The sequence below is a fragment of the Halichoerus grypus genome, chromosome 1, assembly GCF_964656455.1.
Source record: "Halichoerus grypus chromosome 1, mHalGry1.hap1.1, whole genome shotgun sequence".
NCBI lineage: Eukaryota > Metazoa > Chordata > Mammalia > Carnivora > Phocidae > Halichoerus > Halichoerus grypus.
Window position 1 is genome coordinate 22,087,105 of NC_135712.1, and position 9,645 is coordinate 22,096,749.

The following is a 9,645-nucleotide window of genomic DNA, read 5'->3' on the forward strand; positions in this document are numbered from 1 at the left end:
GCATACTTTACAGCCCTTAACATTACTCTGTATAGAATACAAATTACCCTTATCTGAATTAACATGCATTAAAAAACAAACTTAATATATTGGAGAATAGAGGAATTGTAAATCAGTGGGAAAGAAGCTAGAGTAGAAGCAACAACAATCAGCTCAGGAGATATTGTCTACATTTGTTTTCTACCTTTATAAAACTAGAGCCTGCTAATAATCTTAAATTGTTAAAGTAATATAGTTTTGCCTAATGCCATTGGTCACAATACCAGGAGATAATTGCTATTAAGTTAGCCTTAATTTCCCATTTGGAAGGAAACACGTTAATTCAATTGTATTCTCAGTTTTTAATTAGGTTGTAGGGATCTAAAATTCTCATTCAAGTTATCTGAGGTGCTTTAAAAAAAGTTTTGAGTTATCTTCATATCTGAATATCTAATCTGAAAATAATAAAAACAAAATATTGATTTAAAACCTTAATCCTACTGCTTAATGCATGTAATAAAAGCTAACGTAAAAAGTTAATATTTATCAATAACATTTGAATATTAAAACTAATGATGTGATGTATGGTGATTAACATAACATAATAAAAAAAAGAATAATTCTACAAAAAATTATATTTCTTTTAACTTCCAAAATGAACGTTAAAGCCAAGGGTATAAGAATCTTGAATTTCCTTGCTAGAAGCCTTTTTTCCTCAAAGATTCCTTTTAGTCTTTCTTTGGGGTTTAGGGTCTCTGATTTTAGATTTTATTTGCTTACTTCTTTTAGAGATGGGGAGAGAGAGAGAGTGCGAGTGGGGAGAGAAGCAGAGGGAAAGAGAATCTGAAGCCGACTCCACTCTGAGTGTGAAGCCCCATGTGGGGCTCAGTCTTACCGCCACGAGATCATGACCTGACCCAAAACCAAGAGTCAGACACTTCACTAACTGAGCCATCCAAGTGTCCCAGGATCTCCAATTTTAAACGTAGTCACTCACTTCCACATGCTGTCAAGAGGATTTCTCCAGTAATGGTCTTTGACTAAGTTGGTTTGTAGTCTTCAGGTACAGTATACAGTTAGTAAGCTCCCCATGAGCAGTCTCCTAATCAAGGACTTTATTCACTGGTGGGCAGATATTAAACACAGCAGTTGGCTCATGTGTCTACAGTCCTGCAGAAAATGATGCACTCTGTGAAGATTTGAGTAGCAGGGTCACAGAATGCAGAGAATGAGGCATGATAGGGTTTGTAACCTCCAAACTAAATTGGTTTGTATCCAGAAAGGGGTTGGGTCTTCACATGCATATGTCATGCTTTAAGCATTTGCACTGTGATACCTCAGGAAGCTGCAAGGGATAAGACGGTTGGTAGAGAAGCCCAGCCTGTGAACCAGAGGTAGCAAGGAGATTCTTCCTGTATGTCAAAAAAATTAACAAAGTAAAAATGTTGGTTCCTTTCATCAACACAACAGACCCAGGTCTGTGATCCATTTGCATTTCATGTTTCTCTTTATACTGCTTGGTAGAGAGTGTGTCTGGGTTTTTTGGGATTTTTTTTTTTTTTTTTTTTTTTAATTTTCTCTTGCACATTTATCTCTTTCAGCCAGGAAAATCTTTTTTTCATCCTCATCACTGATTGCTTGCTCCTCCCTATCCCAAGCTTGTTCTGGATGCTGTATGCTTCTTATGCCCCTTTTCTTTCATTAAAAACAGAAAATTCAATACTTCCATTTTTTTTTTTTTAAAGATTTTATTTATTTATTTGAGAGAGAGAGAATGAGAGAGAGCACGAGAGGGAAGAGGGTCAGAGGGAGAAGCAGACCCCCTGCTGAGCAGGGAGCCCGATGCGGGACTCGATCCCAGGACTCCAGGATCATGACCTGAGCCGAAGGCAGTCGCTTAACCAACTGAGCCACCCAGGCGCCCCAATACTTCCATTTTTTTATAGCTTCTCTTGCACTTCTAGTTTTAGGGGACATGGGAGCCATGATTGCATCATTTCCTGCTATTCCTGATGCCCAGACACTGATAGACATAAACATAGAAATAGGGACAAATGGATTATTTTTTTTTTTCAGCTTTGAATATTTTAATGTGTATTTTCTACAAACAAGAAAGGATACTCTTATTCATAACCAAAATACAATCATTAGAACCAGGATATCAACATTATTAACATCTTTTTTTTAAATTTTTTTATTGTTATGTTAATCCCCGTACATTACATCATTAGTTTTAGATATAGTGTTCCATGATTCATTGTTTGTGCATAACACCCAGTGCTCCATGCAGAACGTGCCCTCCCCAATACCCATCACCAGGCTAACCCATCCTCCCAACCCCCTCCACTCTAGAACCCTCAGTTTGTTTTTCAGAGTCCATCGTCTCTCATGGTTCTTCGCCCCCTCCGATTTCCCCCCCTTCATTCTTCCCCTCCTGCTACATTCTTCTTCTTCTTTTTTTCTTTCTTAACATATATTGCATTATTTGTTTCAGAGGTACAGATCTGAGATTCAACAGTCTTGCACAGTTCACAGCGCTTACCAGAGCACATACCCTCCCCAGTGTCCATCACCCAGTCACCCTATCCCTCCCACCCCACCCCCCACCCCAGCAACCCTCAGTTTGTTTCCTGAGATTAAGAATTCCTCATATCAGTGAGGTCATATGATACATGTCTTTCTCTGTTTGACTTATTTCGCTCAGCATAATACCCTCCAGTTCCATCCACATCGTTGCAAATGGCAAGATCTCATTCCTTTTGATGGCAGCATAATATTCCATTGTATATATATACCACATCTTCTTTAGCCATTCATCTGTTGATGGACATCTTGGCTCTTTCCACAGTTTGGCTATTGTGGACATTGCTGCTATAAACATCGGGGTGCACGTAGCCTTTCGGGTCCCTACTTTTGTATCTTTGGGGTAAATACCCAGTAGTGCAATTGCTGGATCATATGGTAGCTCTATTTTCAACTTTTTGAGGAACCTCCATACTGTTTTCCAGAGTGGCTGCACCAGCTTGCATTCCCACCAACAGTGTAGGAGGGTTCCCCTTTCTCCGCATCCCCGCCAACATCTGTCCTTTCCTGACTTGTTAATTTTAGCCATTCTGACTGGTGTGAGGTGGTATCTCATTGAGGTTTTGATTTGGATTTCCCTGATGCAGAGTGATATTGAACACTTTTTCATGTGTCTGTTGGCCATTTGGATGTCTTCTTTGGAAAAATGTCTGTTCATGTCTTCTGCCCAATTCTTGATTGGATTCTTTGTTCTTTTGGTGTTGAGTTTGATGAGTTCTTTATAGATTTTGAATACTAGCCCTTTATCTGATATGTCATTTGCAAATATCTTCTCCCATTCTGTCAGTTGTCTTTTGGTTTTGTTGACTGTTTCCTTTGCTTTGCAAAAGCTTTTTATCTTGATGAAGTCCCAATAGTTCATTTTTGCCCTTGCTTCCCTTGCCTTTGGCGATGTTTCTAGGAAGAAGTTGCTGCTGCTGAGGTCGAAGAGGTTGCTGCTTGTGTTCTCCTTTAGGATTTTGATGGACTCCTGTCTCACATTGAGGTCTTTCAACCATTTGGAGTCTATTTTTGTGTGTGGTGTAAGGAAATGGTCCAGTTTCATTCTTCTGCATGTGGCTGTCCAATTTTCCCAACACCATTTGTTGAAGAGACTGTCTTTTTTCCATTGGACATTCTTTCCTGCTTTGTCAAAGATTAGTTGACCATATAGTTGAGGGTCCATTTCTGGGCTCTCTATTCTGTTCCATTGATCTATGTGCCTGTTTTTGTGCCAGTACCATACTGTCTTGATGATGACAGCTTTGTAGTAGAGCTGGAAGTCTGGAATTGTGATGCCGCCAGCTTTGCTTTTCTTTTTCAACATTCCTCTGGCTATGCGGGGTCTTTTCTGGTTCCATACAAATTTTAGGATGATTTGTTCCATTTCTTTGAAAAAAGTGGATGGTATTTTGATGGGGATTGCATTGAATGTGTAGATTGCTCTAGGTAGCATTGACATCTTCACAATATTTGTTCTTCCAATCCACGAGCATGGAACGTTTTTCCATTTCTTTGTGTCTTCCTCAATTTCTTTCATGAGTATTTTATAGTTTTCTGAGTACAGATCCTTTGCCTCTTTGCTTAGATTTATTCCTAGGTATCTTATGGTTTTGGGTGCAATTGTAAATGGGATCGACTCCTTAATTTCTCTTTCTTCTGTCTTGTTGTTGGTGTATAGGAATGCCACTGACTTCTGTGCATTGATTTTATATCCTGCCACTTGACTGAATTCCTGTATGAGTTCTAGCAGTTTTGGGGTGGAGTCTTTGGGATTTTCCACATAAAGTATCATATCATCTGCAAAGAGTTTGACTTCTTTGCCGATTTGGATGCCTTTTATTTCTTTTTGTTGTCTGATTGTTGTGGCTAGAACTTCCAATACTATGTTGAATAGCAGTGGTGATAGTGGACATCCCTGCCGCGTTCCTGACCTTAGGGGGAAAGCTCTCAGTTTTTCCCCATTGAGAATGATATTCGCTGTAGGCTTTTCATAGATGGCTTTTATGATATTGAGGTATGTACCCTCTATGCCTATACTCTGAAGAGTTTTGATCAAGAAAGGATGCTGTACTTTGTCAAATGCTTTTTCTGCATCTATTGAGAGGATCATATGATTCTTGTTCTTTCTTTTGTTAATGTATTGTATCACGTTGATTGATTTGCGGATGTTGAACCAACCTTGCAGCCCAGGGATAAATCCCACTTGGTCATGGTGAATAATCCTTTTAATGTACTGTTGGATCCTATTGGCTAGTATTTTGGTGAGAATTTTTGCATCCATGTTCATCAGGGATATTGGTCTGTAATTCTCCTTTTTGATGGGGTCTTTGTCTGGTTTTGGGATCAAGGTAATGCTGGCCTCACAAAATGAGTTTGGAAGTTTTCCTTCCATTTCTATTTTTTGGAACAGTTTGAGAAGAATAGGTATTAATTCTTCTTGAAATGTTTGGTAGAATTCCCCTGGGAAGCCATCTGGCCCTGGGCTTTTGTGTTTTGGGAGATTTTTGATGACTGCTTCAATTTCCTTAGTGGTTATAGGTCTGTTCAGGTTTTCTATTTCTTCCTGGTTCAGTTTAGGTAGTTGATACATCTCTAGGAATGCATCCATTTCTTCCAGGTTATCTAATTTGCTGGCATAGAGTTGCTCATAATATGTTCTTATAATTGTTTGTATTTCTTTGGTGTTCGTTGTGATTTCTCCTCTTTCATTCATGATTTTGTTGATTTGGGTCATTTCTCTTTTCTTTTTGATAAGTCTGGCCAGGGGTTTATCAATCTTGTTAATTCTTTCAAAGAACCAGCTCCTAGTTTCGTTAATCTGTTCTACTGTTCTTTTGGTTTCTATTTCATTGATTTCTGCTCTGATCTTTATTATTTCTCTTCTCCTGCTGGGTTTAGGCTTTATTTGCTATTCTTTCTCCAGCTCCTTTAGGTGTAGGGTTAGGTTGTGTACTTGAGACCTTTCTTGTTTCTTGAGAAAGGCTTGTATTGCTATATACTTTCCTCTTAGGACTGCCTTTGCTGTATCCCAAAAATTTGGAATAGTTGTGTTTTCATTTTCATTGGTTTCCATGAATTTTTTTAATTCTTCTTTAATTTCCTGGTTGACCCATTCATTCTTCAGTAGGATGCTCTTTAGCCTCCATGTATTTGAGTTCTTTCCAACTTTCCTCTTGTGATTGAGTTCTAGTTTCAAAGCATTGTGGTCTGAAAATAGGCAGGGAATGATCCCAATCTTTTGGTACCGGTTGAGACCTGATTTATGACCTAGGATGTGATCTATTCTGGAGAATGTTCCATGGGCACTAGAGAAGAATGTGTATTCCTTTGCTTTGGGATGGAATGTTCTGCATATGTTTGTGAAGTCCATTTGGTCCAGTGTGTCATTTAAAGTCTTTATTTCCTTGTTGATCTTTTGCTTAGACGATCTGTCCATTTCAGTGAGGGGGGTGTTAAAGTCCCCCACTATTATTGTATTGTTGTCGATGTGTTTCTTTGCTTTTGTTATCAATTGCCTTATATAATTGGCTGCTCCCATGTTAGGGGCATAGATATTCACAATTGTTAGATCTTCTTGTTGGATAGACCCTTTAAGTAGGATATAGTGTCCTTCCTCATCTCTTATTACAGTCTTTGGTTTAAAATCTAATTTGTCTGATATAAGGATTGCCACCCCAGCTTTCTTTTGGTGTCCATTAGCATGGTAAATGGTTTTCCACCCCCTCACTTTAAATCTGGGGGTGTCTTTGGTTCTAAAATGAGTCTCTTCCAGACAGCATATTGATGGGTCTTGTTTTTTAATCCAATCTGATAGCCTGTGTCTTTTGATTGGGGCATTTAGCCCATTTACATTCAGGGTAACTATTGAAAGATAAGAATTTAGTGCCATCGTATTGCCTGTAAGGTGACTGTTACTGTATATTGTTTGTGTTCCTTTCTGGTCTATGTTGCTTTTAGGCTCTCTCTTTGCTTAGAGGACCCCTTTCAAGATTTCTTGTAGGGCTGGTTTCGTGTTTGCAAATTCCTTTAGTTTTTGTTTGTCCTGGAAGCTTTTTATCTCTCCTTCAATTTTCAATGACAGCCTAGCTGGATATAGTATTCTTGGCTGCATATTTTTCTCATTTAGTGCTCTGAATATGTCCTGCCAGTCCTTTCTGGCCTGCCAGGTCTCTGTGGATAAGTCTGTTGCCAATCTAATGTTTCTACCATTGTAGGTTACATATCTCTTCTCCCGAGCTGCTTTCAGGATTTTCTCTTTGTCTCTGAGACTCGTAAGTTTTACTATTAGACGTCGGGGTGTTGACCTATTTTTACTGATTTTGAGAGGGGTTCTCTGTGCTTCCTGGATTTTGATGACTGTTTCCTTCCCCAAATTAGGGAAGTTCTCTGCTATAATTTGCTCCATTATACCTTCTGCCCCTCTCTCTCTTTCTTCTTCTTCTGGGATCCCAATTATTCTAATGTTGTTTCGTCTTATGGTATCGTTTATCTCTCGAATTCTGCCCTCGTGATCCAGTAGTTGTTTCTCTCTCTTTTTCTCAGCTTCTTTATTTTCCATCATTTGGTCTTCTATCTCACTGATTCTCTCTTCTGCCTCATTTATCCTAGCAGTTAGCGCCCCCATATTTGATTGCACCTCATTAATAGCCTTTTTGATTTCTACTTGGTTAGATTTTAGTTCTTTTACTTCTCCAGAAAGGGTTTCTCTAATAACTTCCATGCTTTTTTCAAGCCCAGCTAGTATCTTTAAAGTGATGATTCTGAACTCTAGATCTGACATCGTACTAATGTCCATATTGAGTAGGTTCCTGGTAGTCAGTACTACCCCTTGTTCTTTTTGTTGAGGTGATTTTTTCCGTCTTGTCATTTTGTGCAGAGGAGAATAGATTAATGAGAGAACAAAATGCTAGCAGGGTAACAATGTCCCCAGAAAATATACTCTATACAAATCAGAAAAGACCTTCCAGAAAGTGGTCGCTTTTCTGTTCAGAGAGTTGTTGCTATTCTTTTCTTCTATCTCCTGTTGAGTTTGTAGGTGTTCAGAATGGTTTGATCCCTATCCAGCTGAATTCCTGAGAGGAGACGAAATCCAGGTCTCCTACTCCTCCGCCATCTTGCTCCGCCCCCTCAACATTCGGGACAAATGGATTATATAGGGAAGCAAAGTCCACTGACCAGCCACTCATTAAAATGTGTAGCAAGTTTTCATCATTTGACTAAGGGGTGTTCTTTCCAGCCATTTTTTATCAGCTCCAACATGAGGCAACGGTGATAGCCAAGGCAAGGCAGGGTAGAGTAATAGATGAGGCTCTGCTATAAGAGAACCAAGAATTCCAACAGAAGGTAGTAGTGGGGAAGCTAAGGGTGAGACAAAATATTTAGCAGCCATGAGCTACTTTTAAGACAGAGGATGAGATCCAGAGCACATGACGCTGTAGGGAACCTGGGAAATATCTCGGATATTCAATAGAGACACAAAATGGGTACATCTTGTATGGACTATCTCTTAGCTGTAAGAGGAAATACAGACATGCAAGTCTGAACAATGCTTAAAACCCACTCTGGGGCGCCTGGGTGGCTCAGTTGGTTGGGCGACTGCCTTCGGCTCAGGTCATGATCCTGGAGTCCCTGGATCGAGTCCCGCATCGGGCTCCCTGCTCGGCGGGGAGCCTGCTTCTCCCTCTGACCCTCCCCCCTCTCATGTGCTCTCTCTCTCTCATTCTGTCTGTCTCAAATAAATAAATAAAATCTTTATTTTTATTTATTTTTATTTTTTATTTTTTATTTTTTAAAGATTTTATTTATTTATTTGATAGAGACACAGCGAGAGAGGGAACACAATCAGGGGGAGTGGGAGAGAGAGAAGCAGGCCTCCCGCTGAGCGGGGAGCCCGATGTGGGGCTCGATCCCAGGACCCTGGGACCATGACCTGAGCCGAAGGCAGACGCTTAACGACTGAGCCACCCAGGCGCCCCAATAAATAAAATCTTTAAAAAAAAAAAAAAAAACCCACTCTGAACTAAGTTCAATCTATATTGTCTGTCTATTGGGGGAAAATAATCCCAATAAAGATTTTGTAAAAATCTGAGATTTGAGCAACTGATTCTAAAATGTAAAGGGTAAACTTAAATATGAAAAAAATTGGGGAATTTATAGGACCAGGTTTGCTGACATATAATGAAGCTATAATAACTAAAACAATGTAGTTATGGATATGAGGATAGACAAACAAGTGGAACAGAATAGAGAATACAGAAACAGAAGCCTGAAAATATGGTCACCTAACTTACAACAGTTACCATTTCATTTCAGTTTCAGTAGTTTGCACTGGATATATTGGTTATCCTTGTTTGAAAACTATGAACCTTAATTTTTAACTCATACTGCACACAAAAATTAATTTCAGAAGTTTGGTAAACTTAAAACAGAAATGTATAACAATAAAGCTTACAGAATAAACATAAAGAATATCTTTATAAACTTGTAGTAACTTCAGATAAGGTTTTCTTAAATAGAATGTCAAAAGCATTACCTGTGAAAAAAATCAAAATTAACCAAATATACAGTCAAGAACTTCTCTTCATGAAAATATCCAATTAAAATAATGAAAACCAGTCATGAGGAGTATTATTCCTTTCTGAAAATACATGCATTTTTTCTAAACATATATCTGTTGCTGTGTAAAAACGTATTTTAAAAACCCTAATGTATATGAGAAAAAAAGCAAAGATAATAAAATGAGAGAGAAAAAGGCATTCAGAAAAATACTATTTCAATAGTCAATAAACATATAAATTTGTTTTCGGTATAACTTTTTCTTTCAGTAGACTTTGTTTCAGTGTAACTTTTCTTTAGTAAATGCAAATTAAAACCAACATGAGATACTGCTACATGAATATGAGATTAATTAGAATTCAAAAGACAGGAAATTCTAACTTTTGATGAGAGTATGGAAAACTTGATAACTGAGCTTTCAGACAATGCTGGGAAGATTGTAAATTAGTGCAATCATGTCAGAAAACACTTTAGCATTAAGTATATTCAGGACCTATGACCCTGAATTTTTCATAATAGAACATCTAACAGATATGAGCGCAGCAC

The 9,645-nt window shown here is 38.5% G+C and overlaps 1 pseudogene; it reads right to left on the reverse strand.

The window, feature by feature from the left end:
- Positions 1-415: 415 nt before the first annotated feature.
- Positions 416-7,933, reverse strand: LOC144381386 (protein downstream neighbor of Son-like; annotated as a pseudogene).
- Positions 7,934-9,645: the final 1,712 nt, after the last annotated feature.